Below are 13,816 nucleotides of genomic sequence, written 5' to 3'. Positions count from 1 at the left end.
CAGGCTCTGGATTTCTAAGTGGATCTTCTAAACATCACTATAAGTTTTATTTAAACTATTTATATGTCAGGGTCATCCAGCCCTAAGTATATTAGTGATGGGAAGCAGCAATTTTTATTTTGCTTTATATCTTATAAGAAGTATATAGCACTGATAATTTTTGCACTATGTCAAGAAATCTTCCTAAAGATGCATCTATATTTCAATCATTTTGGGATCATGATAAGGAATAGTTGAATACAGAACAACAGTAAACAAATTTGCCCTTCCTTTTGTTACCGTAAGTACAGATCTGCATTGACATAACTGAGCAGAGAGCTTGAGCCATTTCAAAGACAACTTGTTAATCAATTCTATTTTAGGGGTGCCTGGGTGGCTCAGTCAGTTAAACGTCTGCCTTCGGCTCAGGTCATGATCCCAGGGTCCTGGGATTGAGCCCCATATTGGGTTCCCTGCTCAGTGGGGAGCCTGCTTCTCCCTCTGCTTCTGCCCCTCCCCCCTGCTTGTGCTCTCTCTCAAAAAAATAAAATCCTTTTTAAAAATCATATTTTAATGTACCTTTAAAATGTGATAGTTGATAAGGATGAAATGCCAGAGATAATGTAGAATAATTTCATGAAAGTAAAAATATTACCTAAGTAACCTAATCTAAACATTCCTTTGAATCACAAAAATATAGAAATCTATTAAGGAAATTATATCAAGAAATCAAGGATGAACACATAAATATCCTGAACTCAAAACGACATGAAAGAGAACAGACATAATTTTACAGGAGAAAGTTGATTCTAACTGTTAAGATTATGAAATAAAATTGTAATTTTACTACTAATTATGTGATCTTGACAAATTATTTAATATTTTCTTTACCCTTTGTTTCCTCATTTGTAAGATAAGATTAATAATAGTACCTATTAATGAAGTTCTTCTAGACACACACACACACACACACACGGGAAGAGTACAGGGCACACGCTTAACCCTCTGTATAGCACATAAATATTACCTATGATCACATAGTTACATATTATATGCTACTACATATTACATCTTACATATTTTAAAACAGACTTTTCTTCTGCCACATATGGAATCTATTAAGATATTCAGCTCTCACTGAACATATTAACGATTTTCTAACGTGTTACTTTTCGATGAACACAATCCTGCCTCATACCATGAAGAATGAATACAGAATTCCTTTTTTCTGATGTTAGGATTGACTTTTTTCACTCATTACTGGCTGAGCTAATGGCGTTAAAGTTGCCCTTCTTTTTTTGGTGACAGTAGAAGGGTGATTCTATGTAGTCTATATGTCTGTGTATTGCTATTAAAGCCCACAAGATAATTACTCATGAACAACACTGCTTTCCATGATATGACACCTCATTTGAGTGAACACAGGACAACGAAGTCTTTGGTTGGAAAAAAAAATGCAATGATACAAAAAAGAAATCTAAATAAGAAATTTGGTTTACTAAGAGAATGTATGGAATCTTCATCTGGAAGACTTTCGATGTAAGATGGGCATATAAATGTTTGGGATGATTTGGGTTACTCTTTTGGAAAACAAATATAATCAGTAAGTCATAGGTATTTCTATGTAACCCTAACCCTCTTCTAGCCCATCTTAAACTGTTACGTTGCATTGTTGCTTATTAAAACTGTACATTCTAATCTTAAAATATTTTTATATTAAGTGATCACAGTCTGACCTTTTATTTCTCTGGGGGGTAGAGTTTGTTTTTTAGTATGTGAAATCTGACTAATATAGGATTGAATGTGCCAAGCAAAGTGCCAAATTATTACCATCGTAGCCAGCTTGTCATTAATTTCTTAAACAAAAGCATAAATACAAGATGAATAATGGCTGATTATGCATCATTAAAGCAGAGAAATTTGCGGGGGTTCAGATAATTCACTAAAGAAACAACAACATCTCTATAATTATATTGCCATTCTTAGACGTAATAACAGAGTATAAAACACAAAGACCATAAGGCACACTTTCACTGCCTGAAACATGTTTTTACATAAGCTACAGAATTCATTTTTTGGCTCTTCTACATTCAAAATATAGATGAGCAGGAGAAAACACCGAAAGGAACAAAGAAAACAACAAAATTATGAGGAATAAGAGAATAAGAATATGAGGGGAAAATTAAAGATTAGGGCTAAATATTCTCAAAACCTTTTATAGTGGAGAGGAAAAAATGGATAGACATAAATTATTTGTATACATGAAAAAGATCAATAGTATTTGTAAAGAGGATGGTGACCAACCAAGTGTATCCCTTTGATTACAAAACAAAAGAATGCTTAAGGATGCAGCAAAGGGTTTAGGTAAGATATTAAAAGTATCCCCCTTTGCCTCCCCCCACATTTCAACTTACATAGAAAATTCTTGGCTGGTACCAAGGTGTGTCTGCAGGCTAACTGAAGGGAAGGAGGAACATCATGACAAATGAGACTGTGTACTACAGGCACCAAACAAATGGCTATCAAGAATACTAAAATTTGGATCAATTCTTTAATATGGTTTTATTCTAATCCAACTGACAAAGTCTCATTATAAAGATATACTTTATCAGAAATGTCATTATCAGAGGCAGAAAGAAAATAGGTGCCTAAGGATATGCCTCAGGATATCATAAAGGGTTACTAAAATACTATGATTGTTTTTCTAGGTATGTGAGAAAATTCAAAATATATAAAAAGGTCCTCAGAGCAAAGGAAGGAAACTGATCTTTTCTCAAAAAAGGAGAGGAGAGTTCCTGATAGAACACCTTTCTTGAAAGAAGAATATGCCATGAGATTAGATGAAAGTGGGTTTTATCTCCTTGAAGAAACTGGGGAAACCAAATACCTCCTAGAAATAGGTCTTCAGTATTTGCATATAGGTCAACCCTCCCCCTATTCTGCTTCTAGAGATCACAGGTCCACCCCTAGAGGAGAGAGAGACCTAGACTGTCACTTCATACTCTTTCCTATTCCTAACCTCAAAGAAATGATCAAGTTTACTCTCAAGGCTAGAGACCTATTTTGATTTCAAAATGTTCTTTCGGGTCCTCAAGTACTTCCACATGAACTCAGAGCTGCATTCCATTAACAACTGATTTTTCTACATAAAATGAGAGAGAAGATTGAAAAGGTGGATGCTAGGCTGAGTGAGGTACACTTCCTTAAAATTCTATTTTAAGATAGCGTGTGGTCAAGTAACAAGGGTAACTGCTGACTAATATCACATTCTTTTTGAGAGTAGAGAGAGGATTCGATTGCAAGAAAAAAGCTGGTACCAAAAGATAAAGCCCTAACTGAGCCCCCAAAAATGGAGTTTGAATTGCAAAAGATTCTCAGAAAAAAAAGATGCTGCAGGCAGAGCTATTCTTAGCCTCCTACAGCTGTGCCTACATACACCCGGCCGCAAGTCTGCTGAAGATCTGTGTTAAACACTCCAAACTTACTTATTAGCATGTGTATCCGTCACGGTCCGATTAGAAAAGTGCGGCTCTGATGAGGGGATCCTTTACAGAGATGTGGATAACATTAAGGAAATCAACCAGGGATGTTGCAGCAACTAGGACCTAGAAAACCCAAAAGCTGTGACCATCTGGGGCACTTGGGAGCGAGCCATCAAAGAGGGCCTGCCCTATCTACCAGAGAGCTACAAGTCTCCTGGGAATTATAGCAGCAATTGGGAAATGAGAGAGAGCCTTCTTCTTCTCCCACCTGCTGATTGCCTATCTTGCTTCCCATTGGCTGAATCCAACGGGAAGCCAGAGATAACAGGAACTTGGGTGAGGCACCTCATGAGAGTCACATTCACTCCCCTCACCAGGGCTGAGATGGGCTGACAGTGAGAATGAAGAGTAAATGAAGAATCTTTTATAAACTTTGTTTTACCTTTAAGATGGTCCAACTTCATTTTAAAGAAGCTTCAGTATCAAGGGGGTATATTATGGCGGTTATCTGTGAGCAAGTAACTCAATTGTTTAGATTAAAATTATGTGGATTAGGATTATATCCCTCAGGTCACCAGTCCAATGGATACTGTATTACCTACTCAGCAGGAGAAATAAAAGGTAAAACTCAAACTTGCTAATAGTTTTGAAAAAAGAAAACTCTTTCACAAAAGAACTTCGAAATTCTAGTAATTATAGCTATTATACAGTAGCCTATAGTTTGCAATACAATTCAAAAAAATTTTACATGCTCCGTTATACTGTCCACTTCAATAAGCTACATTGAGGTGATATGTATTAGATTCTGACTGTTAAAATTATTTTAAATGAATCAAAAAAAATCATAGAGCAATAGGACTTTTCTAATTAGCTGTAGCCCTTAATTAAATAGGGCATTCACTATTTATAAGATGCTTTTGGGTGGTATGTAGGATACTGCAGGGTAAGACATGATCATCTTCATTACAGATGTTCTGAGGAACATATGAATATTTGAGCAAAGGCAAATAATGAAAAGTTTTAGATATTCAAGTACTAAGTGATAGAGTAAAAATAGGTGATCTCTATTGTAGCGTAGGAAGTAAATGTTAGAAATTCTATTTATCATTTTTTTCCTAAAGGGGAAAATGAAATTAAATGTCACTAATATTTAATATGCAAATTAATGCTGGAGCTTTCACTGCCTAGATGTCAAATGCCACATGTTACCACTACTAAATGAGATATCCAGCAGATGCCTGCATGGTCCCTAATACAGGGAGTAAGAGAAGTTCCCACTTGTTCATTGTTCTTGGCTTATGTCAACATATAGCAATGTATCTTTTTTAGATAAAGACAAAGGAAATCTACACACATTTGACAAGAAGTCAGCCAAATAAATTGGAAATCAAGAAGATGATTTACAATACAGATTTATATCTGATATTCTCAATGATGAAACCCACTTAAATTATATTTTTCTTGAGATGTTAATAAAGCCATTTTGATTTACAAGGGAAAATGATATTTTATTCCATGTGTAACTCATGCCCTTTATTTTCTATTTTTATAATTATATAACATAGTTCTAACCTGTAAAACTTTTTAAGATATAGTAAACAAATTAATAGGTATTAGGCAGTATGTTCAATACTGTTTTAGTAAAAGGGTATTCTAGCAAAGGATTTTGAGATCACTGGTACAGATTGTGAAGATGGGAAGGCTTATGGAAGAGATGGGACTTGAAATGAAAACACAAGACTTGGTTATACAGAGAGAAGAGGGAAGGACATTTTCTAAACATCTGGTTTTTTTTCACCATTTCTTCTCAAAAGTATTTCTGTACTTCTGGAATAAAGAGCGTGACCACTTGTTCCTTCCTAAATGTTTGTGCCTGTTAGGCCTGAAATAATTTTCTGACCTACTGTTCCTTCTTTTATTAAAAAAACAAACAAACAAAAAAACTATATGCTAAGCACCTACTATGATCCCACCAATGTACTAGGTGATAACAGTAGTAAATAAGAGTCAAGGAATTTACAGTCCAATAGTTGGGGCTCCAGCTGTCTCTTTAAGCCAAGGTGCTGAACTTGGGTAACTCCACATCTAATCCCCAGAACAAAATCAGATACTAAATCAGAGTAGACCTAATGGAAGTAGGTTTAAGACTTATTCTAGTTAGCTGTGAGACTCTAATAATGACATTATGAAAGTGGGCTTTGGTGCCCCCACATCTCTGTAGTTCAAAAACCACAGCCATCAGCACCCATCGTATGTAGTGGCTACCACATTTTCCAAAAAGACCAGTGTAATGGACTGAATGGTGGCCCCAAAAGATAAATCCACTCCCTAATCCCTGGAACCTGTGGATATTACCATATTTTTTTAAAGGGATTTTTGAAGATGTAAGTAAGTTAGAGATCTTGATGATCCAGATGGACCCAATGACAAGTATCCTTCTAAGAGACACACCTGGGAGATTTGAGAGACAAAAGAGAAGGCCATGTGAAATGGAGACAGAGACTGGAGTGATGTAGCCCAGGGCAAGGAATACCAACAGCCAATAGAAGCTGAAAGAGGCACGGAACAGAATCTCCCCTAGAGCTTACAGATTTTGATTTAAGAATTCTAGCCTCCAGAATAGTGATAAAATAAATTTCTATTGCGCCAAGTGTGCAGGAATTTGTTACAGCAGCCACAATAAATTAATACAACCAGTTAAGATTCCGGAGTATGTGATCCAGAGACGATGTTCTATTAATCCTTGGGAAATAGTAAAAGTAGGCGCTAGTAAGAATTCTTGCTTGGAAGGCATGCGGAAAGATGGTTTGCACTCTCTGAGCTAGGGTACAGAATATTGTCCACTATATTCTGAGCGATCAAGACATAGCGGGTACTCTGTTTCTTATTTGGAAGCACTGACAGTACAAGTCTCTCAAACCTAAGAGGATCAGTAACAACTCTCTTAAGGGCTGTTAAGTGATGGTTGGGGGTTAGCAAAATCACTAAGGATAGTATCAAGAATTACATGACTGTCCTCTCCAACAGCAAGTGAGAGAGTCCCTTGAGACTCTCTAGACTAAATGGTACTGCTTCTTTTGTTAACCACTCGAATTTTTAGCAAGAATTTCTTCATACAAATAAGAGAGTTACTAAGGTGCTTGCAAAGGAGATTTCTGGAGCTTGAGGTGATGTACCATGCTATATTTCAAACATAGTAAAGCTGAAAAGTTGGAATGCTAAGCTCAAAGAGACCTACATGACACAGACCGTTTAAGGGGACATGGCTACCAAAGCCTTAGTGGTTCAAGCTATATTGGTGGGCTAGCATTTTGTAATTCCACAGATGTGGCCATTGCCTTATGATCAAACTTGAAGGCTTGTGAGCTACTCAAAAGCCACATTTTAATGTCATTTGGACCTGGATACAAGGGGTGTCTTTGTCTAGGCACTGAGAAAGGTCAGAGTCTCAGGTCCATGTAGAAGTCAGGTCTGAGACAAGTAGCTGGGCAGCTACTCTGGTTTCCCACTGCATTCCTCCAGTTATTTATCTAAACATTCGTTCCACAAAGGGAAAGCCAGATGTTGGCAGTGGTGAGCTGGAACTTTGCCATAGAAAAGAATTGCTGGCCTTAGAGGACCTAAGTGATTTTAAAATACCTAGAGTATCTCTATAGGTAGGATCTGGGAAACACCTGCTATCCAAGTGACACTGTCAAACCTTTGAAGTCATGGAAAATGAATACAGCTCTTTGTATTTGAACTTGGCGTGGACTAATTAAATCTCAATAGAAGGCCACGGGCTTCAAAATCTGTAGAATTTACAAAGAGCGTAGGAGGAAGGTATGAGGTGGCAGACTGTTTGGCTCTCTCCATCATTGGTTCCACAGAGAAAAAAACAATTCCCATGATCTGAGAACACCAAGTCTTTATTCAAACTGGGGTGGAGAGATAAAAACAGCTGGTGCCTCCCATTTTAATAAAGTGATTTTAGATGCTTTTGTTGTTACTATAAAATTGTTTCCCTTGGTTGGTTCATGTTTGGGTAGTTCTACATCAAGAACTTTCTACTACTGTAAAATTAAATCTGTTTCATTTTTATTCATTAAATATCCAACATTTTCAAAATAATTTAATGTAGCAGCTCTACTTTTTAAATAAACGAGATGGACCACGTGTTACTTCCAAGAAGAGTAAATATGTCCAAGCTATCCTTGAGGCCTTTCTTTTTCAACAAAAATAAAACATAAAATATACACTGTAACATTAAAGCTAAATCAAAGGAAGAAAAAAATCCAAGGCAGACCCCTGGACACAACTACAGTCAAACTGTTGACTACAGGCCTACATAAATCTAAAGAAACCAGCTATCAAATGCCAAGACCACATTCACCAATCTACCAATGTTTCCTTTACTTCTGTATTTGACATTCGTTAGTCAATGAAAAGATCTATGGTTAATAAAAAGTGAGAAGCTATATGAAAAGTTACACTTTTCTTAAATAATTTTACTTTTTCTAAAAACACATCAAGCTTATAACCATGTTATGATATTAAATTGAACAATTTTATTTTTTTAATTTTTAAAATTTATTTATTTGAGAGAAAGAGCACATCCTCAAACAGGATGGGGGAGGAGTAAGGGGAGAGGGAGAGAATCACAAGCGGACTCCCTGCTGAGCACGGGGCCCCATCTTATGACCCTGAGTTCATGACCTGAGCAGAAATCGAGAGTCGGATGTTCAACCGATTGGGCCATCCAGGCACCCCTGAACAATTTAAAAGTTACCCCCTAAATCCAAATATGTTCCAATATTTGGTTGTTTGGCATCTTGCAGATGAGTCTTGTTATGGAACACTGATTTTTTCTTTTTTAATGGCATTCTATAATGGACAGGAGGCACAGGTACTTAGATTTTGATTGTCAAAAACATGTAGCTTTTAGTTCATTTAGTTTATGGTATGTTTTATGGTCTGTAGACAAAAAAAAAAAAAACCTGCTATGTTTCCTTGTTGAGTTTAAACCCACATATTATTAAAACATGCTGCTTAATAATACCTCAATGCAAAATTGCAATTATGAGTAATTTTCTTGGAAAATGTGGGTGGTTGAATGGTTTGCCAATGGTTCTGATTATTATTCCCATGTTTACTCCTGCTGGCAGAACATGATTTTCTACATCATATTTAATGAGCCATCATAGTTAAGATGTTACATAAAAAATGACACCTTACTCTCTTAATGCAGACTATGTGCCTAGAAGGATCTAGTGTTCTGAGTGATTTTTGCTTCTACTTATAAAATCAGAACACCAGCTTTTCTCTCGGCCCCACCCATATTCTTGGCCACATGTTTTAAATGTGTTGCAATTTCTCTGCTGAAAAACCTGTGCCCCATAGCTTTAGGGTTTTCAGAAAACCCGAACAGTGAAACCACTCTGTCAATCTATTCTTAACAGTGACTATGACAGTCTTTATTTTCATGTGATATTCATTATCATCATTGCCTAAGCAGACTTACTTTTACATTGTGCATCTCCTAGTCACTTTTTAATGTAATCATAAACGTCGCTCCTGAGAGCATAAAGACAATAATGATATTAATATCCCTATTGCCCATTAGATGTGTTAGAATAGGACTGTGCTTTATTAGTAATTTTTAAAATTTCTTAAATATGGGAGCCATTTTTAAGTAAGCTAACTAGATATTATGTGACTACGTATCACAATCTAAATATTCTTAGATTACAAACCCAAGTCTGAATGATCCAGAAATAAAACTTTCTAAATCCAAAGGCTTTGAAACTAAATAGTTCCTGGGAGATTTACTGACTACAGAATCAAGCAAAAACAATGTTATATTCAACCTAAAATGATGAACCATGTCTTCAAAGTAAAGCTGGAAATCCATCCATCATCACAGAATACTGACTTATGCTTTTTTAAACGTAACAACCACACATTTTTTTGAAAGTGTGGAATTTTACAAAATGTTTTAAAATTTAAATACACACTATTTAAAAAATTGCTCCCAATAAAGAAAAATTTAATACAGAAATCAAGTGGGTTTTTTTTTTCACAGTTCTTCAAAGGTTATTTCAATAGTAAGCTAAGTCTCAATGATGACTCAGTTTGAAAAACAGTTATATAATTAAATTTCAAGTTAAATAAGTAACTCACATACCCCTCTAGAAGTTACTAAATGGGATTTGAATTATACTTTAATTTTACTTTCCCCTAACAATTTCAAAGTAATTTTGTGAAGCTACAACCAAAAACTTACTTAAGATCTTGATTCAAATTGTCAACCCAGTGCAAGTTCTAATTTTAGACCAATAGCTTTGATACCCCAAACATAATACTGACTAGCTGGGTTTAATTGGAATGTATGTTAATATTTGACCTGACAGCCCTATATAGATGTAATCTAAGACTTTTAATTACAAGATACTAATTAATATTGCAAAAACATTCACTATATATTATTAGGCATAAATTATTAATTTTTTTATTCATTGAGACTGAACAACATAATTAATCCTTAAGCAAAGAAATATTAAATGTGATAGCCATATAAATGTAATATTTTAGTCCCCAGGAAAGACTTAAAATAGGAGGTCCTAATTTCCTGCATGGACTTGAGACAGATATGCTAAACTTCTGATTACTTTGCTGGTTTTAATGAATAATCTATTTAGTAAATCATTTACTGCCATTAAACTAAGTTAACCTAAGCAAAACAATAAAAATTTCAAGCATATTAGGATCCTGGCTGACCTTATAAATGCTAATATCATTGTCACTTAAATAAAATATTTAATTATTATACAAAAGATATTGTTACAATAATTCTTTCTCAGTGATTAATTCTTAAAACTCAATTTGCTTGGAGGTCTGTTGAGCATAAAGAATTCAAAGTCATGCCCATGGTCCTTCAATAGCTGAGAATTTTAGCTCATCTCTCTCCTATTAGCAGTTAAACATTCTTATTTTCCAGTAGCAATGTTTAACATTTTAGAAAGCATTAAGAGTCTTCATTTTTTTCTGAAAAATCACTAAATATTTATTGAGCTCCAATACTGTGCTTGACACAGTGCCACCATTTTCACAAAGGCTCTCTCTCACAGTTAATTCTCATAAGAACCCTTTGAAAAAGGAACTATCTAGGGTGAAGAAACTGAGGCTCAGAGCCTTTAGTTTGCCCAGGGTTGGGTAGAAAAATGAAACAAGTGCTCTTGGGGAGAAGATGGTGAAGAGATTAGAGGCACAGATCAAGAAGCATGATAAAATTACTTGGTATACCGAAGTATTTGACTGAAGTTAGCTCCCTGGATGGAAACTCAGTGTAGTAGACAAGCACCCATTTAATCTAAGCAATCAGTAGCAAAAGCTAAATACAACCATAAACCAGCATTGTTTAGTTCAACAAATAATTACTAAGCGTGTAGTATATGGCATGCACTCTGCTAGTTACTGGGCTTATTACAAAGGTCAATATGATGGTTCCTTCCCTCGAGAAGCAAAAATATCCGGTGGGAGAAAAAAACAAAAACTGATCTGGTTTTGAAAGATGAAAAGCAGTTAGCCATAGAAGGGGAAAAAAAAACTATAATGGGAAGAATATAGTAAGTAATGTGTAGAGAACTACACTAGTTTGTCCGCTCTAAGGGTGGCCAGAAATATAGGCAGGGTGGCTGACAGTAAGATTGAAGAGACCGGGAATTTAGAGATTTGCATGGCTTTAGAGGCTATGTTAAAAAGACAATGCATTCAGGATTTTAAAGAGAAGAGTAATCCAATTAGATACACAGTTTAGAAAGATCCCTCTAGTTCACATAAAGACTGAATTTAATAGGAAAATTTTGGAGGCAGGGAAATTAATTGCTCTATTATAGACAAAAGGTGGAAAACCAATTCAATGAGAGTAGAAATGAAAAGGAGGAAAAACTGAAAGGCATACACATTTAGGACATATTTTTAGAAATCTAGGACGACCTTTGGTTTCTGACTTGGAACAATCCCATCACCTACAACAGGGACTTTAAGAAGAATGTAGGATGGATGTTGAACTAAGATTCATTATGAACAAACTGAGTTTCAGGTGCCCATAGAACCCAAGTGGAGCCACCAATTGGGGTACATGAATTTGACTCTCAAGAGAAGAAACGCAAGCTGGAGACACAGATTAGAGAGTTGTGAGAATACAAGAGGTTGTTAAAGCTCTGAAAATGGAACAGATCAACCAGCAAGAGTGCATATAGGAAAAAAGTCATGGATCCAAACAAAACACTCGGTTGGGGGGGGAGGGTAGGTGTTAAAATTTAAGCTGGTAATTAATCTGTTAATCAAACCCCTTATTATTTCAGGCATTAACATTGATCTGATCTTTAGCTGTTTGGACACTATAGAAATTGTTCACTAGCCCATATAAACTTTATGGCCATATAAAAGACAAAATCATTGATCACTATTTCACAAAAAATATGTATAAAGCCCCCATGCCCCCAAATCTTAGAGTTTAAAGTTCTTTTACACCCTCACTTTCACAGTTTGTATAAAACCCAAATATAAGTCAATATATTTCCCATTTTTTTCCCTCATTGACATTTGATTTCTTCATTACAGAATCATGATGTCTGAGTAACAGTGACATTAAATATTAGGATTAGAAGGTCAGTTCAAATGGACATACACTTGTATGACTTATGCGTAGCCCTTTGGACTTTTCCTGAAGTACTTACATTTGAACAAAAAACAAAATAAAAACTAATTTATTTGTGAAAATCCTTGGATTTGAAAACTTTCATGAGTTTTTGTCCTCTGGTGTACAAAGAAAATCCTGACCAAGCTCATGCTTAATCTTTCTATTTTGTTCTCTTGTGGCCCTGACTGTTGTATTGTACACAAAGACTTCTGTTTTGATTCATAAAACCACATAAATTGAAATGCAACTCACGCCAACACTGTAGTTCAATTTACAGTCCTCCTATGGTATTGATGTCATGACTTCCTCAATTCTGTGCAGTTATCTTGTGATTTGGATTCAGTCCCAGCAGAACTGAAGGTCTGTTCCTCAATGAATTCAACTGCCCAGAGTACTAGACAATCCATGGGTTGTATCCAGTTAGTTTCTTGTAAATCACTTCCCTCCCAGCCTTTCAGTTCATCATCCGTAACTTGTGCTGAGTAGAAAATTTCCCCAAACCCTTTCCCCTTACTCTGATTGCACTGGGCATTGTCTGAAAGGAATGGCTCTCATTATCCTCCTTGATAATTTACATTTTAATTCTAGTTCCACAACAGCTGGCCTCTGCTTTGAAAAATGGTTCAATAAATCCTTTGGGCACACCTCCTCCTCCTTCCCATCCTTTCCAAAGCATCATGTCTTCTAAAGCACTTACATCTGAAGCAGAAGCCATTCTCAGGGAATTTAAATGGATATTTATAGATCATCTAGAATTAACAAGAAATTTAAAGGAGCTATGAGAAACAGTCCTTTCATAATAAGTATGATGGATTAAGGCTTACTACACAAAGAAATATAACATGTACCATATATATATTAATGAATAAACATTTTTATTGTCTTTCTATTGCAAAATAACTTTTTCAAAAACAATTTTTTTTAATTCACACCAGCTACAGGAGGGCAAATATCTGCCAAGTGTGTAGAGTTACATCCATCTTTTCCTAAAGCCTTTTCTCTGTCTCATCTTTCATTATTTGTACCACTCACATTATTTGTATCACTCATTTTAACATATAACCACGCTATGACTTGGTTCCTATTAAAGCCAGCCATACATGTTTCCTCCTCCAAGTCCTTTTAAACCGGTTAATTAAAAATGATGTGGTAAGTGTTCATTTAGAGCTTGTTTAGTTATCCAAAGGATGGGACATGGTTGTCTTCCCCTACTCTATAAGTTCCTAGAGAGTAAGGATGCAGTCTTGTTTTCTTCTTCATACTGCTAACATGACTCATCACAGTAAGGGGCTCATAACTGGTTCTTAATAAACATTTGCTGAATATAAAGTAAGTGTCCACAATTGGTAGTTTGAAAGGTACCTCATAATGCCAACCTTCCTTAGTGACATTCTGCTTTCCTTAATAAAAACAAAACAAAACAAAAACAGCAAAAACAAAACAAACAAACAAAACCTTATCTGTACAGCACTTTAATCACTGAAATCTTTGCTGGGCAAAAAGCTAGCCAACATGACAAACTATTTGTGCAAAAGTGGGAATTAATGCAATGTCCTTTCAATTCACCACAGACTGTGTAGTGGTCTTGGAGACAACTATATTCATCCCCTCATTTTGTGATTAGAAAACTGGGGCCCAGAGACTCAATAACTTTCCCAAGGCCTCAGTAGGA

The 13,816-nt window shown here is 35.6% G+C and overlaps 1 protein-coding gene across 14 annotated transcripts in view; it reads right to left on the bottom strand.

The window, feature by feature from the left end:
• The window catches only part of MAP2 (microtubule associated protein 2), a 278,987-nt gene that overhangs the window by 249,666 nt on the left and 15,505 nt on the right, over positions 1–13,816 (bottom strand). The window lies entirely within an intron of this gene.

The sequence above is a fragment of the Ursus americanus genome, chromosome 1 (assembly GCF_024610735.1).
Source record: "Ursus americanus isolate L20-20 chromosome 1, mUrsAme1.1.p, whole genome shotgun sequence".
Classification (NCBI taxonomy): Eukaryota; Metazoa; Chordata; class Mammalia; order Carnivora; family Ursidae; genus Ursus; species Ursus americanus.
Note: the sequence above shows the minus strand (reverse complement) of the source record. Positions and strands in the feature narration are given on the sequence as shown.